Consider the following 22,284-nt stretch of genomic DNA (forward strand, 5'->3'; position numbering starts at 1 on the left):
TTCTTCAGCCTCCTGAGGTTGAAGAGGCGCTGCTGCGCCTTCTTCACAACGCTGTCTGTGTGGGTGGACCAATTCAGTTTGTCCGTGATGTGTACACCGAGGAACTTAAAACTTACTACCCTCTGTAAGTTTTAACCTGTGGTTTATCTTGGTTTAGTTCTAAACCTCTTTGGCCTTGTTTTCCAGATTTTTTTATTCATTAAAGGGCTGTTGGCGGTAAGTGCACCCGATTCAGCTGCCCTGCGCGCCTGGTAGGCAAACTGTTGCCATTTGGAACCATTCATGTGTCTGAAGGTACAAACTTTTCTTCCCGGCTGGCCCAGACAGCAAATCTAGTGCACTGTAGTCTGGTATACCACTGGCCAATCGGATGGCTCAGATTATCGTAGCAGGCATAAGAAATCAACAGGAAAATTGATACTGTGAGATTTCAAAACGTTTAACACCATGACTAGAGAGAGACTGTCAACGAATACAGCAAAGAGCTGCTGTTTTTATGAGTGAGTTCATGTTTAAGTTCTCACTCAGCACTGTCAACACTTTGTATTCAACACTTTTATCACCCGTAAAATGTGTGTTCTTCCTATTTCCACTCAGCGCTACAACAAGCACTGCAGCAGTAATGAATGACTACAACAAGCACTGCAGCAGTAATGAATGACGACAACAAGCACTACAGCAGTAATGAATGACTACAACAAGCAGTGCAGCAGTAATGAATGACTACAACAAGCACTGCAGCAGTAATGAATGAGTACAACAAGCACTGCAGCAGTAATGAATGACTACAACAAGCACTGCAGCAGTAATGAATGACTACAACAAACACTGCAGCAGTAATGAATGACTACAACAAGCACTGCAGCAGTAATGAATGACTACAACAAGCACTGCAGCAGTAATGAATGACTACAACAAGCACTGCAGCAGTAATGAATGACTACAACAAGCACTGCAGCAGTAATGAATGACTACAACAAGCACTACAGCAGTAATGAATGACGACAACAAGCACTACAGCAGTAATGAATGACGACAACAAGCACTGCAGCAGTAATGAATGACTACAACAAGCACTGCAGCAGTAATGAATGACTACAACAAGCACTGCAGCAGTAATGAATGACTACAACAAGCACTGCAGCAGTAATGAATGACTACAACAAGCACTGCAGCAGTAATGAATGACTACAACAAGCACTGCAGCAGTAATGAATGACTACAACAAGCACTGCAGCAGTAATGAATGACTACAACAAGAACTACAGCAGTAATGAATGACTACAACAAGCACTGCAGCAGTAATGAACGAGGAGGAAAGTGTATCTATAGGTTTGCGTTGTTGTTATTATTAGCGGCTTGGGTCTTTTTTAATATCGAGGAATATTTCACTTTCTCTGTTCATAGGAGTAACAACATGAATTTGTGCACGAGGCAGAAATAATGTGGTGCGACTCGAGTTTCGCCATCAGCTGGAAGACGGTGTCCCTTTTTGGTCAGTGTCAGTGGACGAAAGGTTGAGCAGAGGGATGTTGAGAGGCAGACACTCAGCCTGCTGCTCTCTCCCTCCGCTGAGACTGACCAGCAGATGGAGGCACCATCAGCCCAGTACATTAAACATTTAATGGAAATTATTTAAATGTATGCTCACTCAGCTGTTCCTCACAAGTAATACAACAACAGATCTATTACCAGCGTGATCATATAGCCTATTTCAAATGTTTAAATATATATATTTTTAAATGGCCTGAACAACAATGCATTGGCAGGGCAATTCAAGCAAAGCCAATATGCAATGATAATGCACTGCATAAACCTCATTACTACAGAACTGTTTTTAATTGGTTAATGTTGCAAAGGCTTACGTTTTTTAAGTCATGTTAAAAAAAAATCTGAACTGTAGATCTCGGCTTGCATTTTGACTCAGAAAGTGATCATGACTCAGAAAGTGATCATGACTCAGAAAAGATTGGTGACAGCTGTTCTAGAGTTTTCCCTGTTAACACTATCAACGTTTCCCTTTACTGTGGCAATTGTGATCGAATCAATGCAATATTAGCCACTTTCAATGCAACATACTGAAACAAAACGAACTATGCAAGAGATTTTGTTGTAGGCAGAACGTATTGGAGTAGGATTCTATTAGCCCGTACTCCACACAGACTGGTGCGGCATAAACAATCAAAGCTGCAGTAGACCTAGATGCAAATAGGCCATTTCCATATATGGATCTGTCATGACGCTGGCCTGGGGGTAGGTTTATGACAGTCATAAATACCTCTCCCCCCTTTTTTCCTCTCTCTCTACCCTACTGATGTGACTATTGAAAATCCCTTGGTTAACATAGAGATTCTGGGAACATCAGAAGGTGGGGGGAAATTAACGATATTTTGGTAATCCAACCAGTTGAACATATGCGTTGGTACTTAATGAATATGATGTCAGTTCGGTTGTCATCTGAGACATTCTCATCAATGATAGCATGACATAAACTGTACAGTGGAAAGTCTATACATTATAGTTATCAGATTCACATGGAATTGTTGTGCAATTTAAATGTTTGAATATGAAATTATTTGTGAGGGGATGAAATGTGATTTTAACTTCTAAAATGTGAGAGTTGGGTTTTCATGAGTGAATTAGGCCCGACTCAGTGGCCCGCCCACGTGAAGAGACATTGGTTGTAAACTATGAAACACGCCCTCCTCTCCCTTCCTATATAAAGCCTTGACGACAATATAACTTCCTGTTCCGGGTACATTAGGATGACGATCCGATGTCAGAAGGGTTCAGATAATAACTACAGAACGAAGCCAACCTCAGCGTGAGCTTTGGTTGCGAATGGTATGAACTTTGAACTCTTATTCACTACAGAAGTGATACCTCCTAGCCGTTGAGTTAGCAACAGCAGCTGCAAACGTGGGCTAGGAAAGAACAGACAGAGTACCCAATCTACCACACAACGACGTTACTACAACGTATCCAATTTACCACCAGAGACATTCTTCCGAGGACAGCAAGATCTCTGTTGGCCAACACAACCAGCATCTACGACCAACCTACCGAAGCGCAGCTCAGAGTAAATATTTATTTCATTTTCCTTTTCCAAATGGGCGGTAATTTAGAATGCATACGATTCTGTATTTACGATAGAGTAGCTGCCTACGGCCCGATAGAGACATCGCTTCTCCCTTTGTTCTTCAGTCTTCCCGCTCTTTCACTCAAACCCAACCCACTTTCCTTTGTGTAACCAGCTGTCATATCTGTTCCGTCCTCTAGGGACGTTTTCCTTTATGACATAATTTGTAATCAAGGTATGATTCATTCTGTGTATATGTAACTCTGTGTGATTAGTTAGGTATTTTGTAAATAAATAATTAAACCCAATTTAGTATTGCTGATTCAACTTGTTAGCCAGGGTTCGTGAAGATAACCAAGAATTTACAACTTTCAGATGAGACTGAAATAAGGTGACGATTAATATTGACTGCTATTGATGTAAAAAATTACTAGGTCTTTAAGAGTTTATTCGGAAGATAACAGCTCTATAAATATTATTTTGTGATGCCCCGACTTTCTAGTTAATTACATTTACATGATTAGCTCAATCAGGTAATATTAATTACAGAGAAAGGATTTTATAGAATATCATGTCATATCACTTAATCCGGCATAGCCAAAGACACAACAGATCTATGCCATTTACTTTGAACTAGACTGTGTTTACAGCATGAGCAGTTCTGGGTAGATGCGCTTGTTTTGAGATCAAAGCGAGAGCTGCATGTAGCCACCTGTGCACATTTTGTTCATATTCTTTGCTAGTTAGTGAGTGATTAGCCCAGTTATAGATCATTTCTAGTCAGAAATAGGGGAGTGATTGCTTCCTACTAGAGCACAAAACATGTACAATTCTAGTCATCTTTGAAAAGCAAGTCAGGTAAAGAGCTTTTTTTTGTCTAAAAGGGGCAGTGTTGTATTTTGAGAAAGGCTTGAATAAGCTAAGTAGCCAACAGGCAGAGGGTAGCATAATATGTCTGATTCTCTGTAATAATGGTATGGAAATAATTATGCATTTTATTTTGTAAAGTGGTTTATTGCATTAAACAAAAACATTTTCAGTCACTTCCTTGTCTGAAGGACAAGTGGATAAACAGGTTAATGTCAAGCCCTGCATGTTTTTTTCAAAAGTCACATGGAATGTAGGCCTACATTGAACACCACACATTAAGTGATACTATAGGCTGAATGATAGAACAGCTATTTCCATGTTAAAATGTTATGGGATGCATTTACTGTGAACACAGCCTCAGTGTTTGCGCTTAGCAGACCTGAAATTTGCTCAGTGCTGGAAAGAAATTAGAGGGAACATTCATGATAGGGTACATTTGCATCTGTTGTCCGTAAAGTAGACTATTATTTTCTATTCCATTGTAGGCTACTGTAGCCTACCATTTGATACAATAAATAGGTTGAAATGACGATATCACTGGAGTCATTGCAAATCAATTTGTGCCACTTGTGTAGCCTACTTGGAGCTGGCAAACATATTTCATAAATAGCATACAACTCAGTTTGTTGTTGTAGAATTGTTTTATTATGCAATTATTAATGGCCATGTTTAGTTAATTAAATTGAAAGTTATCAATTGTGATAACAGCTCTATCGCAAATGTATCATTCTCCACATTTAATGTCAGTTTCATTGTGGACTTGTCCCTTCTTGGATATGATACCAAAAGCTTGGCACACCTATATTTGGGGAATTTCTCCCATTCTTCTCTGCAGATCCTCTCAATCTCTGTTAGGTTGGATGGGGAGTGTCGCTGCACAGCTATTTTCAGGTCTCTCCAGAGATTTTAGATTGGGTTCAAGTCCGGGCTTTGGCTGGGCTACTCAAGGACATTCAGAGACTTGTCCTGAAGCCACTCCTGCGTTGTCTTGGCTGTGTGCTTAGGGTTGTTGTCCTGTTGGAAGAGAACCTTAGCCTCAGTCTGAGGTCCTGGGCGCTCTGGAGCAGGTTTTCATTAAGGATCTGTCTGCACTTTGCTTCTTTCATCTTTCCCTTGATCCTGACTAGTCTCCCAGTCCTTGTCGCTGAAAAACATCCCCACAGCATGATGCTGCCACCACCATGCTTCACCATAGGGATGGTGCCAGGTTTCCTCCAGACAAGACGCTTGGCATTCAGGCCAAAGATTTCAATCTTGGCTTCACCAGACCAGAGAATTTTGTTTCTCATGGTCTGAGAGTCCTTTAGGTGCCTTTTGGCAAACTCCAAGTGGGCTGTTGTGCATTTTACTGAGGAGTGGCTTCCATCTGGCCACTCTACCATAAAGGCCTGATTGGTGTAGTGCTGCAGAGATGTTTGACCTTCTGGAAGGTTCTCCCATCTCCACAGAGGCACTCTGGAGCTCTGTTAGAGTAACCATTGGGTTCTTGATCACCTTCCTGACCAAGGCCCTTCTCCCCCGATTGCTCAGTTTGGCTGGGCGGCTAACTTTAGGAAGAGCCTTGGTGGTTACAAACTTCTTCCATTTAAGAATGATGGAGCCCACTGTGTTCTTGGGGACCTTCAAAGCTGCAGCAATGTTTTGGTATCCTTCCCCAGATCTGTGCCTTGACACAATCCTGTCTCGGAGCTCTACGGACATTTCCTTCGACCTCAATGGCTTGGTTTTTGCTCTGACATGCACTGTCAACTGTTGGACCTTATATAGACAGGTGTTTGCCTTTCCAAATCATGTCCCATCATTTGAATTTACCACAGGTGGACTCCAATCAATCTGTAGAAACATCTCAAGGTTGATCAATGGAAACAAGATGCACCGGAGCTCAATTTCAAGTCTCATAGCAACGGGTCTGAATACTTATGTAAATAAGGTATTTCTGTTTTTTATACATTTCAAACATTTCTAAAAACCTGTTTCGCTTTGTCATTGTGGGGTATTGATGAGAAAAAAAATATTTAGTAATTTTTAGAATAAGGCTGTAATCAAATCAAATCAAAATCTATTTTATTTATAAAGCCCTTCTTACATCAGCTGATATCTCAAAGTGCTGTACAGAAACCCAGCCTAAAACCCCAAACAGCAAGCAATGCAGGTGTAGAAGCACGGTGGCTAGGAAAAACTCCCTAGAAAGGCCAGAACCTAGGAAGAAACCTAGAGAGGAACCAGGCTATGAGGGGTGGCCAGTCCTCTTCTGGCTGTGCTGGGTGGAGATTGTAACAGAACATGACCAAGATGTTCAAATGTTCATAGATGACCAGCAGGGTCAAATAATAATAATCACAGTGGTTGTCGAGGGTGCAACAGGTCAGCACCTCTGTAACGTAACAAAATGTGGAAAAGGGAAGGGGTCTGAATAAATTCCGAATGCACTATATGTGCAAACAGGATTTATTTACAATTATAAACTGGGTGGTTTAAGCCCTGAATGCTGATTGGTTGAAAGCCATGATATATCAAACCAAGTACCACGGGAATGCCATACATTTTATTTTGACTGTTCTAATTCCGTTGGTAACCAGTTTATAATAGTAACAAGCCACTTCAGGGGTTTGTGGTATATGGCCAATAATGGCTATGTGCTAAGAACATATACCACACCCCCTCGGGGCTGATGCTTAATCAAAGCAGTCAAAACAAGTTAAATTGACATATATTGTTGATCTGGAGACTTTAATAAGGGCAAATTATATTTTCTCGTTCGACATATTCTTAAACTCGCAAGAATTATAATTTTGATGGAAAACTGAATTTTGCTTCTTAGCCTACATTGTTAAAAATTACATCGATATTCCTTCTTAATTCGCTCGATAACATTATGGAAAAAGGGTCTATTGGATAAATGTGGCAACTTCTCTTTTGGGGGGGCTAGTTTTCAGGCTTTGTGAGTGGGTTTTCAGAGGTAATTGGGCTAGAGGTCATTGAGCTAGAGGTCACTGGGCTTTTTGCTAACCTGGCAACCCTGGGGACATGCCCTTTCCTTGGAACTTCAGATTTTGACATTGAATAGCGACATAAAACCAAAGGTATGTTTTTCACTGTCACAGTGAATCTAATTGGCTTTTAGATTCCGCATATCAAACCATTTGCCTTAGCTCTAGCTAATGAATCCACAAGGTACAGTACTATAGCCACTTACCTAGCTAATGAATCCACAAGGTACAGTATTATAGCCACTTAGCTAGCTTCAAGTGTTACACGTAGCTACAACTTTAAGAACAGTTTTATCACTATTTATTCATTTTATTTTTGTATTGTATATGATGTTGGTATTCTCCCCCCCTTCCCGAAATTGATGTTTTTAGTTTTAGTTTTGTTCACTATCCGTACCTTAGGTGGCAGCAATAAAGCAATAGGGGTAGTCTGCCATAAAACCTTAAAGAAGAAGAAGAAGAGACGTGTTTTGTGTAAGACCGGGCACACACATGTGCCCATCTGTAAATAGCCCATCCAAACTACCTACCTCATCCCCATATTTGTTTTGGTTTTTCTGCTCTTTTGCACACCAGTATTTCTACTTGCTCATCCTCATCTATCACTCCAGTGTAAATTGCTAAATTGTAATTACTTCGGCACTATTGGCCTATTTATTGCCTTACCTTCTTACTTCATTTGCTCACACTGTATACAGGTTTTTCTATTGTGTTATTGACTGTACGTTTGTTTATCCCATGTGTAACTCTATGTTGTTTTTGTCGCACTGCATTGCTTAATCTTGGCCAGGTCGCAGATGTAAATGAGAACTTGTTCTCAACTGGCCTACCTGGTTAAATAAAGGTGAAATTAAAAATAAATTAAAAATACACTTACCCCACCAGACATGCCACCAGGGGTCTTTTCACAGTCCCCAAATCCAGAACAAATTCAAGAAAGAGTACAGTATTTTATAGAGCCATTATTGCATGTAACTCTGTTCCATCTCATATTGCTCAAATGAACAGTGATCCTGGTTAAAAAAAACAGATAAAGCAAACACCTCACGGCACAACACCTCTCCCCTAATTGACCTAGAAAGTTTTTGTGTATGTATTATGGCACACCAGGGGGTTGGGTCAAGACATTTACACGGACAGAGTATGATGAGCTCGGGTTTCAAAGGTGTTTATTAAATAATAAATCAAAAGAAAAAGATAGGTCTCCCCATGAGACCCTCTCCGTCTTCTGGGCTCCGGGTCTTGCTGTATCCTGTCAGGCACACAAACGTCTTAGCTCGGGCACCGTCTCCAACTACACAGAAGTCCCCTTACTTCCCCCAGTCTTCCTCTGTGTGCTGCTTTATGCTTTATGGGGCTTGTACAGCTGGTGAGCAATCAGCCCTTGATTACTCTACAACTCCCCAATCAGCCCCAATTAGTCCTGGGCGGAGAGCCCGTCGAGACCTGGCACATCCAGCAGATGGAGTCATCGCCTTGTGATGTATACTCCGTCTGTCACCAGGCCTCGACGAGTCTCCCCCTGGTGGCTGACCTGCTGTACGTCACCCCCCCCCCCCTTAGCTCTGTCGGGGCGGGCCCTGATTAGATCGGTGAGGGGGGAAACTATAGCCACAAAGTTGGGGATAAATCGGCTATAGTATCCTGCTAGTCCCAGGAAGGACTAGACCCGTGTCTTGGTGCGTGGAACGGCCAGTCACGCACCGCGTGAACCTTCTTCTCCTGGGGCTTGACGTTCCCCCGTCCGATCAAATACCCCAGGTACTCCACCTCCTCGAAACCTAGTTTGCACTTCTTGGGGTTCGCGGGCAACTCGGCTTGTCTGAGCGTGTCCAGCACCGCCTGAAGGCGCGTCAAGTGCTCTTCCCAACCTTGGCTGTGGATGATGATGTCATTCAAATAGGCCGCTGCGTACTGCTGGTGGGGTCGAAGTACTTTGTTCATCAGCCGTTGGAATGTGGGCGGGGCTCCGTGGAGACTGAACGGGAGTACCCAGTACTGATAACACCCGTCTGGTGTCGAAAACGCTGTCTTCTCCCGGGAGGAGGCTGCCAACGATACCTGCCAATATCCTTTGGTCAGGTCAAGGGTGCTGATGTACCGGGCCTTTCCCAATCGGTCGATGAGCTCGTCCACCCTCGGCATGGGATATGCGTCGAACAAGCTGATGTCGTTCACCCCCCGGAATCGTTACAGAAGCGGAGGCTACCGTCCGGTTTGGGCACCAACACGATGGGGCTGCACCATGCACTGTGGGACTCTTCAACGACCCCCATCCTCAGCATAGCCTCCACTTACTGTTTCACGGCCTCCCTCCGGGCCTCCGGAATCCGATATGGCCTCTTTCTTACCGTTTCGCCAGGCCGGGTACGGATGTGGTGTTCAATGAGGGTCTTGCGGCCCGGCTTCTCGGAGAACACCACCGTGTTCCGATCGACCAGCTCCCTGAGCTCTTGCTTCTGGGCCGGGTCGAGGTCCTCATTGCTCGGGACCACCACTGGTCCCGTTGGCGTCCTGGGTCCCGACCAATACACAGCCAAGGCTGTTCTCTCGTGCCACTTCTTCAACAGGTTCACGTGGTAAATCTGTTGAGGTTTCTGTCTCCCCGGTTGCCGAACGCGGTAATTGACAGGTCCCATCTTCTCGACCACCTCGTATGGTCCGTGCCAGGAACTTACTTTCGGCCGTGGGGATTAAGACCAGCACCCTGTCTCCCACCTGGAAATCTCGGGGCTGGGCTCCCCGATTGTAGACCTGGGCTTGGGCACGTTGGGCCTTCTCCATATGTTCCCTCACGACGGGCCATATGGCTGTCATCCGCTCCCTCATCGTCTTCATGTGCTCTACCACGCTGCGTAATGGGGTCGGTTGGGCTTCCCACACCTCCTTTGCGAGGTCCAGTAGGCCGCGTGGCTTCCTCCCGTAGAGGAGTTCGAACGGGGAAAATCCAGTGGAGGATTGGGGTACTTCTCGGATTGAGAACATTAGGTGGGGTATTAGCTGGTCCCAGTTCTTCCCGTCCTGCTCGATGACCTTCCGCAGCATCTGTTTGAGCGTTTTATTAAAGCATTAATTAGTCTTCTAGGGCAACATATAATGACAGAAGAGACGCTGCATCTACAGTATCTAATTAAACACAAGTTGACTAACAAATATTCTACCAAAATGTCGGACATTATAAGCAGAAACATATCTAAATCAGGCAACAAAAATCCTGCACCCCCCCATCAAAACATCGTTCTGTCGTCTGACTGTAGCCGACTGTAGTCCACTCTCTTCCATCTGCTTTTCGTAAACAAGCATTCTAACATGGAAATATGGCCGCGTGGGAACCCTAACCCTATAAAAGGTATATCAATTTAACCTTTCGTTATTATTATTTTTCGCCGATATGAAAGATAAGGTCCTTTTCTTCCAAAATCGTACCGCAAGCAATGCATGTCAATATTCAAAATTATAACAAAACTCCCCCCTACAAATGACGCCTTTGTCCATTGACTCTTATGTGTGATGTGATGGAACTGAGAGTTATGATCAAGGGCTAGCTATAGCCTAACCAGCGTCAGAACAAGGCAGTTCTATAAAAACAACTGATTAGACTGAGCCAATGGGCTCAACATGAGTTTTCCCTAAAATAGGAATTATAGCTATTTTATTATCAGTTTTTTTATGGTGTTATTTAGTTAGAGGATTTGACATACTCAACCAGTATTACTAATGATTTCCCCATTTTTTACATTAGAAAAGTGTATAAGGCCTAAAGTGATGACATCCCTGGTCTGTTATGCCTGTCTGCACATTTGCAAAAGCCATAACAAAGATTCCTGTATAAACCTATACAATGTGTGGCCATTATCTGTTTCTTGGAGGAGGAAAAGGATAGAAGTTTCAGCTGTAAAACTGGGCAGAACTTGTTGAAATTACAGCATTATGACATTACAACAGCTGAAATGACCAATGACGTCTTCAAAACCAGTTTTGCCTGGTTTCCGGTTGTAATGACGTCATTTAAACGATTTTTGCCCACTGGGTAACACACATTTTATTGATGCTCAGTATTTTCCCCTAGATTCTAAAATATCTCAGTAACACAGTAACACCGTCTTGAAGATGGAGTGAGGTGCTTCCGTTTGCTCGGGGCGAGCTGAAGCAGGGTGTAAAACAGATTTTATTGGAATCGTTAAAAAGGGGTGGCTTTTTTGCAACAAGCTTTGACCAAAAGCTTTTTTTCTCCATATTGTGGCCCAATACGTTTTGATTTATTTTTTGCCTGCGAGGCAATCGGCACCTGTGATCTGTGGTTGTGGCAGACCAATGTCATTATCAGACAATAGCCCATAGGGGGTGACAGACTTATTACTGTAAAATATTGTTTTGTTTTCCCCCACTTTCTCCCCACTTTTACCTCTGCAAATGTAATAAATAATGACTAATGATGATTGGTTGATTGATCCCAAGCTTTCCTGATTGACATTGGGGCTACAGCATCATGCTCTGGTTAAGGTCATTTGGATTACTCAGACTGAGACAAATATATGTATATATATATATATTTCCAGCAGGTTTTTTGAGGGAATTCAGGTATTCTATGATGTTTACCACAAGTATGGCATCTTTAACCATATAATTACATATAGTAATTCTGTATGTCATTGTGACTTCATGACAGCTGAGACTACATGTTCTGTATAAGTGTGTAATGTACAATTTGTGTAAATGCATGTACTTTATAATTATTTTTGTATCTCAGATTTTTTTTTAAACAAACAGGTTTTCGTGAGGATTAAGATATTCAATGGCATTTGTTGACCACAAGTATGGCACCTCCTAACTGTCCTTGTGAGATGTGACAGCAGGGTACATCAGCAGAGCACATGTTTTTCAGAAGTTTTTCATGTGTAATGCACAATTTACCATATACCACATCACCATCATCATCATTGTAAAATGTGGTGGGTACATCTCTAACCGACACCATTGTGTTATCATGTGTCTAATACTGTGGTAACCTTAATACGACTGTAGATTAAGAAAAAAAAAAAAAAAAAGGCATTTTGTGGACAAAATCGATCGCCTAGAAACAGAACATTACTGCACTGTTACCGTCTTCTTCTCTATGTAAGTTACTATCTGACACTTGGAATGGTAATAGATGGACTCGACCTGGCAATTTAAAAGGATATGTGGTGTATGAAGTCTATGAATTCTCCCTCTCTCCTTCGTTAGGATTTCAAACCGATTGCATGTCAGGCGGAGGATGAGTGTCTTTTCAAGTCATATCAAAGTAAATGACTGTTTGCTCGCCGCTCGCCTGAATTGGACTGCATGCTCAACAACGTCATTGCTCATTGTAGTGGAATCTTACAACGTTTGAAGTTATTGTCTATGACTTGATGATTAAATGGAGATGGTCAGTTTGTATGGGTACATCGTACGTGATTGAAACTTATGACATTTTTAATTCATCCACTTTCAAAATATGAATTAAATATAGCCTACAAATTATAGGGATGTGGATCCTGATGTTCTGAGGAATGTGAAATAGAATAGATGAGTATTACACTTACATCATGATTAGTCTGTCATTTAAGATAGGCCTAGTCATTGATGCCCCCCCACTGTCTTTTTCACAAAACTCATATTGTTTACCTGTGTATGACGAAATGTGAGATGATAAAACCATATAGCAATCAAAAGTTAGAGCTCTTAAGACTCAACACACTAAAATAAAAGTTGTCTCATTGGTTGAGGCCGGTTTTGATTATTTGAGAGGGTCCTGTCTTGAGTTTTCCATTTGATTTACTGCTCAGTAAAGGACATCATTCCACACGGCCTTTAGGAAATGTCAGTGAACTTCCTCCACACAGTTCAGCGCCCATTCCCCTTCGTCACCTTTGTCACCTCCATATTACTCCTCTGTTGTCCCTCGACTCTCCTCAGCCCACCTCTCTCCCGCCGAGTCACCCCTTCCTGAGGAGTCAGAGCAGACTTTAAGAACTGTGTCTCTTGGTGACATCCAACTCCATTTGAGCATGATTTTGCAGTTAAGGCCTGAGTTGGCGAAGGTAAAGGGTCTTGATATGTCTTAGTTGCAGAGATTCAGACGTTGGCCTAATGCCTTAGTCAGAGACCCCAATGTTATCCAATGTGGTACACATTGGAAGGAATCTTTCCTATCTGCCAGAATGCTCTTGTGACCTCCTATGCACTCTACGAGGTAGATAAACAGTTAAGTGGGGGCACTACCTTACGAGGACCTAATAGAAATACATTACACACTCCGCTGAAGGTCTAAGCCTTTAAAATACACTATACTTTATATCCTAACTGCACATATTTTCTCCAACAGATCTGTGATGTTTGCTTTTTTTTTTTCTATGAACAAAATGATGCGTCCTTAAAAGCCAAGTTTGATGACACGGTGCCATTGGTGGCACAGGCTGAAATCGATGTCTGGTGGCCATACGGTCTAACGTGTCAGACCCATTGAAATTACTGCAGATGAGAATTCCCTAGCTGTCTGATGGTAGGAGGGAGTCCTGCCGTCCTCTATGCCACTCCCCGACCAAAGACACCATGCGTTCCAAATGGCACACGATTGCCTAACGAGTGCACTTCTTTTGATCAGAGCCCTATGGGCCCTGGTCAAAAGTAGTACACTATATACGGAATAGGATGTCATTTTTGGACACTACCACTGGATTACTCTTCACTTCCCCCTCTGTGACCCGGCCCAGGGAGAGGCCTCCTGACTGGACGTGGGAGGTGATATATTCGGGACAGATCCACCAATGAGCTCTCTCCCACTCACGTCACTACACCATCACCTCCATATGCTCCATTCATGTTGCCATCTCGAAAAAAATATGTGGAGCAGCAGCAACTCTCTGAGTTAACAGCACTCAGTTAATGGAGTTAACAGCACTCAGGGAAGACATGATGCTTATCCCAGCTCCCTGAGGACACAATGGCTTTCACGGTTGATTGGTCATGTGCCCTCATCACCCTTGAAAATGTGGATAACATAGAACCCCCATGGCCCCACCAACCCCCTCTTGAAGACCAGTATATCAGACCTGGTCTCAAATACTAATTGAAATCATTTCAAATACTTTATCTGTGCTTAATTGAACCATGGAACCAGTAGAATAATCGCAAAAGTGCAAACCCCGCCCATCTGGCACTACAGGCAGGCTATAGCAAACGCTCACAAGTATTTGAATGATTACAAATAGTAGTCCTTTTTAAACCCATTCTGCAGGATATACACTTCAGGGTTCTCCCCAGAGGAAGGTAAGAGGGCGCTACGCCACCTTGTGGACTGGCTGAGCAACTATAAAAAAAAATAAGTTTAAAAAATATATATTATTATTTGTTATCATTTAAGGACAGTTTTGCTCTAGATTGCAGGAAATGGCAGTTACATGTGTTTAAAAATGGTAAAATCTCTGAGTCAAACATCCAGCCATACTCAGCTCCAGCAGAGTATTTGAGGAGAACTCTGCAGTCACTAATACAGAACAATAGCTCCTGATTTTTATGTTTTCCCAATGATTTCTTTAAGCTAATGTTAAGGTGTCACTGAATGGCCACATGCCTGATGCTTTAATACCAAAGAAGTTGTAGTACTCCCAAGAAAAGCCAAGTGGTCTTCTCTAATCACCACATCTTAGCACTTCTCCTTAAGGTGAAAGGTTTTTATTGGTTTAAAGTTTTTGTGACATGCTGGCTTGTGTAATCAATTGCCTAATGATGACTAACAAGTCACAGAACGAGCCAATCAGTCTGGCTCCACCCCTTGTCTTTCAGAAACACCAGACACTTCCTTCAGAGTGTTTATTTTTGTTGTTTGAAGAGTTGCACAAATTATAGTTGTAGGTACATTGACATTTTGTAACGCTCTGGGTGTCGGGGGGTGTGAAGTCAAGCGCAGGAACAACAGACAGTTCAAATATGGTGCCTTTTAATGCACAACTGGCAAACAATGTCCACACGAATTAACACTGGGTGCAACAAACAAATGCCCCCTACACGGAGGACAAAAACCCCAGTCCAAAATACAATTGATGAACGAAACAAACCAACGTTCATCTACTCCCGAATCCAACATACAGCTGAACAATCCCGCACAAAAAACCGTACGGGCTGGCTGACTAATAAAGCCCCACTAATTATAAATCACCTCAACACAGGTGTACCAAATAAACACATAAGGAGGGGGAGGAAAAAGAGTCAGTGGCAGCTAGTAGGCTGGTGACGACGACCGCCGAGCCCCGCCCGAACGTGACACATTTGCATTTTTTTGATTGAATACCATTTACATTCAATTGTCTGGAGTCAATACATTACATTGTACTTTGTACTCAGATGATGAGTTGGTAGAGCATGTCGCTAACAACAGCAAGATAGTGCGTTCGATTCCCGGGACCACTGTACCTAAAATGTATGCACGTATGACTTTTTGGATAAAAGTGTCTGGTAAATGGCATACATTATTTATATATATTCATTTTATATTTTTGATGTTGTCTCCCACTCCTTCTGTTTTCAGCCACTTACTGTTAGAATATTTAATGTATTGCCACAAATGACCAATGATAATTGTCACGAAAATCATCCTCACATGACACACTATAATTTACGTCCCTTTTACACTGCCATATTTAAATGTCATTTGAATCATATTTTTCCCAACCTAATCAACCACGAGCCGTACGATCTATCTACATATTTCATAAAGAAAATGGCATCTTTTGACATGACTTTTAGGGAATAAAGAACTGTCATACAAAATGCCATGCATTCTCTCTTCTCTTCTCCTAATGATAATGGCGGCCGTAGTGGACGGTGAACGTCTTTGCAGTAAACGGGAAACAACGTAGAAAAAAAGCCTACTTGACACGACAAAGAGTTCACCTAGGAATAAGAGTGTGATGGCGCTAGGGGTCGAGTGATCCCGAGACCCTGGTCAGTCATCAGTGCGTGTGTCTCAGCACTGAATCAAAGGGTCTGACTGCCTTCAAAGGATGTGAGGGAAATGCATTTAAAGGCCGGATCTGTAATATTTACAGCCGTTTTTAGAGAATGCGTTTAATCTGTTTTAATATTCACTGAGGTGACAGAAGGTGAAATAGCAACCTTTCTCATCCACCCTGAAGGTCTGAGGCTTTGTCATATCTTGAAGGACAGATGCACTTAGTCTTAGTGTCCCGTCCCACAGTCTCATAATTTAATTGTCATGATAATGATGGCCATGATAACTAGATTGAGTGACTCACAGTTCAATCCAAGCCAGGATGTGATGGCCGCAGGTTCCGCTCCACTCTCCCAGTCCTGCGTCACTAGAGTATCAATATGTCTCCTCCCTCTCTCTGACCCCTACCTATCACCCTCTTCTTACGTCTATTGTCAGGGAGGCACGATGCCCCACGGAGGAAGTCGCACCAGTAGAGCCTGGTGTTCAAGGGTGTTCATACGTGTTTCTCCACCTCTCTTTGTTCCTTTCATTCATTTCACACACATCTCTTGAAACAACAAATACATTCTGCTATTTTGTGTCGAAGAAATGTATATTAGCTATAGTCTATTCATTTATAGGGTATGTGCCTTGAGATCAGAGTTTAGCAGCAGATAATGAGATTACAACCAAAAATGCGTATTTTTCTGGTTGCTAAAAAGACGTCAACAAAACGTCCTTTTACATCCTTTTACTTGGTATAACGTCATAAAAGACGTCATAATAGCATCATTGCAACCAGTTTTGCACGTTGGGATGTGTTCTCTGAGCTCTGACTGAGTACGTTTCTGTCCTTCCTGCCCTGCCCGGATGGAGAGACAGACCCTGATGCAGAACCAGATGAGAAAGAGGCAAATGGCTATGCAGATAGCCTGGTCCAGGGAGTTCCTCAAATACTTCTTCAGCCTAGCCACACTAGGCCTCACCATCAGGTGGGTTCTCCATAGAGTTAACTAGGCCTCACCATCAGGTGGGTTCTCCATAGAGTTAACTAGGCCTCACCATCAGGTGGGTTCTCCATAGAGTTAACTAGGCCTCACCATCAGGTGGGTTCTCTATAGAGTTAACTAGGCCTCACCATCAGGTGGGTTCTCTATAGAGTTAACTAGGCCTCACTATCGGGTGGGTCCTCCACAGAGTTAACTAGGCCTCACCATCGGGTGTGTTCTCCATAGAGTTAACTAGGCCTCACCATCGGGTGGGTCCTCCACAGAGTTAACTAGGCCTCCCCATCGGGTGGGTTCTCCACAGAGTTAACTAGGCCTCACCATCGGGTGGGTTCTAGGCCTACATCATTTTAGTTCAAATTAAGCCAGGTTTCTTCAATAGTTAGAGATAGATGATTGATAATGTTTTAATACAATTATAACATTGCAAAATGTATGTTTAGTTAATAAAGAGACTAATGAAGATGAGATGGACAAAAAAGATGAGGTAACACTTTGTTTGAACTGTATGTCATAAGTGTCACAATGCTGTCATAAACATGACATAACATGCCATATATCATGACAGGGATATTGTTGATGACAATATGATGACACTGTTGTGCTGCTGTTATACACTTCAAATTAAATCAAATCAAATTTTATTAGTCACATTCGTTGAAGACAACAGGTACAGTGATTACTTAAAAAGAAAATATGAATAAGAAATAAAAAGTAACACGTAATTAAAGAGCAGCAGTAAAATAACAATAGCGAGACTATATACAGGGGGTACCGGTACAGAGGCAATGTGCGGGGGCACCGGTTAGTTGAGGTAATTGAGGTAATATGTACATGTTGTCACACCCTGATCTGTTCACCTGTCTTTGTGATTGTCTCCTCCCCCCTCCAGGTGTCACCCATCTTCCCCATTATCCCCTGTGTATTTATACCTGTGTTCTCTGTTTGTCCATTGCCAGTTCGTCTTGTTTGTCAAGTCAACCAGCGTTTTTATGTCTCAGCTCCTGTTTTTCCCAGTCTCTCTTTTTCTCGCCCTCCTGGTTTTGACCCTTGCTTGTCCTGACTCTGAGCCCGCCTGCCTGACCACTGCCTACCCTGACCCTGAGCCTGCCTGCCAACCTGTACCTTTGCCCCACATCTGGATTATTGACCTCTGCCTACCCTGACCCTGAGCCTGCCTGCAGTTCGGTACGGTTGCCCCACCTCTGGTTTACTGACCCCTGCCTGCCTTGACCTGTCTATTGCCTGCCCCTGTTGGATTATTAAACCATTGTTCATTCAACGTTGTCTGCATCTGGGTCTTACCTTCATACCTGATACATGTAGGTAGAGTTATTAAAGTGACTATGTATAGATGTTAGCAACAGAGAGTACCAGCGGTGTAAAAGGGGGGGGGGCAATGCGAATAGTCTGGGTAGCCATTTGATTTGATGTTCAGGAGTCTTATGGCTTGGGGGTAGAAGCTGTTTAGAAGCCTCTTGGACCTAGACTTGGCGAGAGAACAGTCTATGACTAGGGTGGCTGGAGTCTTTGACAATTTTTAGGGCCTTCCTCTGACACCGCCTGCTATAGAGGTCCTGGATGGCAGGAAGCTTCAGTGTTAACAGATGGTTGGATGTTCTGAAACGTACCTAGGACCACTGCTGTTGCCATTGCTTGACGAGCTGAGTGACTATATTTCCTACCTGTTAGGTGTGAGATGCTCACTGATCTAAAGGGTTAGAGGGTAACTGATTCATGTGAAGTGCAGTGGACCTTTAAAGCCAAACCACTGTTTTATTTACAGCAGTGTGATGTGTGTACGCAGTTCATTACCTGCTATTCACATACAGGTTGTGGTTCATTAGCTTCAGATTCAAAGTGTTTAATAGTCACATGTACATCTTCGTCATAACAAACATATAAATACGTTGCCCTCGCCCATAATGTTATGAGTGATGCTAGGTAGTGTGATTTTAAAATAAATAATATAAATTGTTTTTAAGTGTTTTGTTATCTACTGTATTTTTGACTGTATGTTTGTTTATTCCATGTGTAACTCTGTGTTGTTGTATGTGTCGAACTGCTTTGCTTTATCTTGGCCAGGTCGTAGTTGTAACTCAGACTTGTTCTCAACTAACCTACCTGGTTAAATAAAGGTGAAATAAAAAATAAATAAAAAAATCTCTGTCTTTGGATGCCAACACAAGCCTTGGCCATGTTGATAATATAGGCTAAATGTGTGCCCCAGCCATGCACAAATGTATATATTGGTTTGGTTTCACGCGTTTGAATGATTGTTTTAGGTGTTAGTTGATCTCTGTGACTGTCTAATGTACCTCTATCCCCACGTGAGCAGTGCTATTAAGAAGAGGAAGCTGGCTTTCTGTCCCCGTCATACCTCTCAGCTTCGTTCTGGCCTATCAGATGGACATGGCGTATGGAACGCTTATCTACCACATGGGGAGTACATACTTCTCTCTTTACCACGTGTACTGACAGCTGACCTGAAACGTACTGTGTACACTCCGATATTATATTTTCACATTGTCCTTTCCAGCAAGGTTCCAGAAATTATGCTGGATGCGTAACCAGACCAACGCAGTACAGCTAGGCTCAGCTCAGTGTTGGGGAAATGGTATTAGTCCCCTCTATTTTAGCTCACAATCACTTCTATAATGGTGATGTCACCAAAAGATTTGAACAAATGGGAATTAAAATCTCCCAATTTCAAGACTAAAACCACCTCAAGCAGAAAGAGTTTGATTTTCATTATGACAACCAGAAACCTTGCTAGGCATACCAGTCCTCAAACGTCATTGAATGGATACATTTAACATTTAACGTTTCTCAATTCCCTGGAAGTCGGTTCCCGATAGCAAAAAATTCTAAACTTCTTCGCATTTTCGCGATTCTATAGTTTACGCACAGGTTCTGCTCAATTCGCTCGGCTGCCCAGAGAACAGGGTACTGAATGGCGCTTGTTTAATAAAGTTAGATCAAAGCTGAATCAATGTCTGCAAGATCACAATACTAACGATAGTATTCTACATAACTGAACCGAACATAATAGCATAGTACAACGTAACTATAAAACGAAAAACACCACCTAATTTCTTATGACATTTTTTTGGGATGATTGTGCGAATGGTCGCATGTTTCTCTCATGCGACCAGAACACAACAGCGCGCGACTCTAGGCAAAATATGTGCTTTGAATGAAACAAAACACAGGTATGATACAGTTTGTCAACACCATCTGCTCTAAAATTCACTCAGTGTACATAATGCAAAACAACGCTGTACTTAACTCAAGATCTAAATGCATATTCCCATGTAACTGATTGAGATGAAATGGTTGGCAACTTGAAGAATTGTCATTCACGATTGACAGTGAGAAATGTGAAGGGAGGGTGAGCACAAAAATGTGTGCGTAAAGTAGAGGTAAAGAAACATCATGCAGAACGTGATACAGATGTTTTGCTCTGGGGAAATGGCTTCCAGGGGGGCGGTTACCGTCGGAAATGCAGCCTCAGCCTAAATTGAACGTGAGAAAACAATATTATTGTCGTCAGTTGCTACAGTATGGCAGCTGTAATTTCAACATTACTCGGGCCAGACCACCACATATTCATTTTAATATCAGTATCCTTGTTGAAAGCAAAATACACATTTTCCTTATCTTTTTCTTTGCTTGCTTGTTTTCTTTGCTCTCTGATTGATGTCACTTTCTGTCTGTGTGTGTCCCCAGATGAGGCAGAGAGCATCATGGTCTCAGAGCACGATTGATTGGACCTTCCAAGTGGTGTGCCCGTCTTCGTGAGCATTGAGAAGGCAAGAAGAGCTCCCTGAGCTCCCTCTTTGAGAAATGACACAGACACTGTCCTGCCTGGGATAGAGGTACATTAGACAGTCACAGAGATCAACTAACACCTCCTGCCATGGGTGGGTGTTGTTCAGGGTTGTTCAGGGTTATTCACACCTCTGATCTCCACCCCTGGAAGTCAGTGAGTGACGCTCCTCTGTCCCCAAGATCAATGTTCATCAAGTCTTCGCCTCAGTTATGTTGCGTTTAGAATCAGTGTCAGTCGTGCCGTTTATGATGAGGGAGGAGAATATTTTTTTCTTCATGAGCATGGCCTTATTTCGATTACAGCATATTGTATGACTGTCATTTATATTCCATTCACCTAGTTCTATGTACAGTAACATTGATAGGTTTAGGCTACAACATGATACTCTAATTTTCTCTATACCCATCATAAGGTTGCTACAACCTAGCCTATGAATGGAAGTTTACAACTTATGTGCACACGGGTCGAGAGAAAAATTTGACGTGACAGACAGTACACATGGATAGACAGTGACACATTCAATACCGCCATGCTCACTCTTGCCTGCATCTAGCTGATCTAGGGTGTAATCATTATTCCAACAGTTGCAAACGAGAGTTTCTATTGGACAAATTCAGGTATGTTTATCCCTGTTTCGCTACGTTTGCTCCCGTTCAAGAAAAGTTTTTCATATACAGCCCTAATCACGCGTAAACTCAGTTCACTTTCATAGCAGCCACGTTGTTTTCCTCATCACATCTATGCGCTCTCCCCCTCTCACCTTTTCCCTTCATTTGTGGACTTCAATGCACAACACATCAGCTGTATGTAGCCAGGCGTATGTGACCTTTCCAAGCCAAACCATATCATAACTGCTACACAGCCTACATCTTTGTCACCATATTAGTTGAAGTAACGGCATAGTCAACACAGATACTAGAACTAATGCGTTAGTAAGCCCGCTACAATCATGCAGTAACATTAAAGTGTATAGTCAGTAAGCAGTTTAGCAGTTACATCAGCAGGCCCCGGTGGCAATACATTTGTAAAACCGAAAGCTTACCTTGACTTGGAAGAGTTACAGTGTTGTGTTGGATAGTCATAGCCAGATAGCTAACATAGCATCCCTCTGTTTGAGCAGGGTGTTTGAGTATGCTTAACTAGCTAGCTGCATTTGTTAGCTAACTAAGTCAAACTGAAAGTGAAATAAAATGACAAATTATCTCGCTCTCTTACTTCTCCTTCATTTTTGAAGAAATCAATTTGTTAAAAACTGTTCAACTATTGTCTTTCTCACTATTTCAGTCAAATACACAACACATTTTATGCACAGCAGTGCTAGATAGCTGTAGATTATGCTTTCAGAACTAGATTCATTCTCTGATCCTTTGATTGGGTGGACAACATGTCAGTTCATGCTGCAAGAGCTCTGATAGGTTGGAGGACGTCCTCCGGAAGTTGTCATAATTACTGTGTAAGTCTATGGAAGGGGGTGAGCCTCCTAGGTTTTGTACTGAAGTCAATGTTCCCAGAGGAGAACGAAAGCTAGCTGTCCTCTGGCTACACCATGG

General features: G+C 42.5%; 1 pseudogene; it reads left to right on the forward strand.

Moving 5' to 3' along the window:
• The first annotated feature begins 16,765 nt into the window (after window positions 1-16,765).
• Window positions 16,766-20,732, forward strand: LOC120044771 (annotated as a pseudogene).
• The last annotated feature ends 1,552 nt before the right edge of the window (window positions 20,733-22,284 follow it).

The sequence above is a fragment of the Salvelinus namaycush genome, chromosome 3 (genome assembly GCF_016432855.1).
Source record: "Salvelinus namaycush isolate Seneca chromosome 3, SaNama_1.0, whole genome shotgun sequence".
Taxonomy (NCBI): domain Eukaryota; kingdom Metazoa; phylum Chordata; class Actinopteri; order Salmoniformes; family Salmonidae; genus Salvelinus; species Salvelinus namaycush.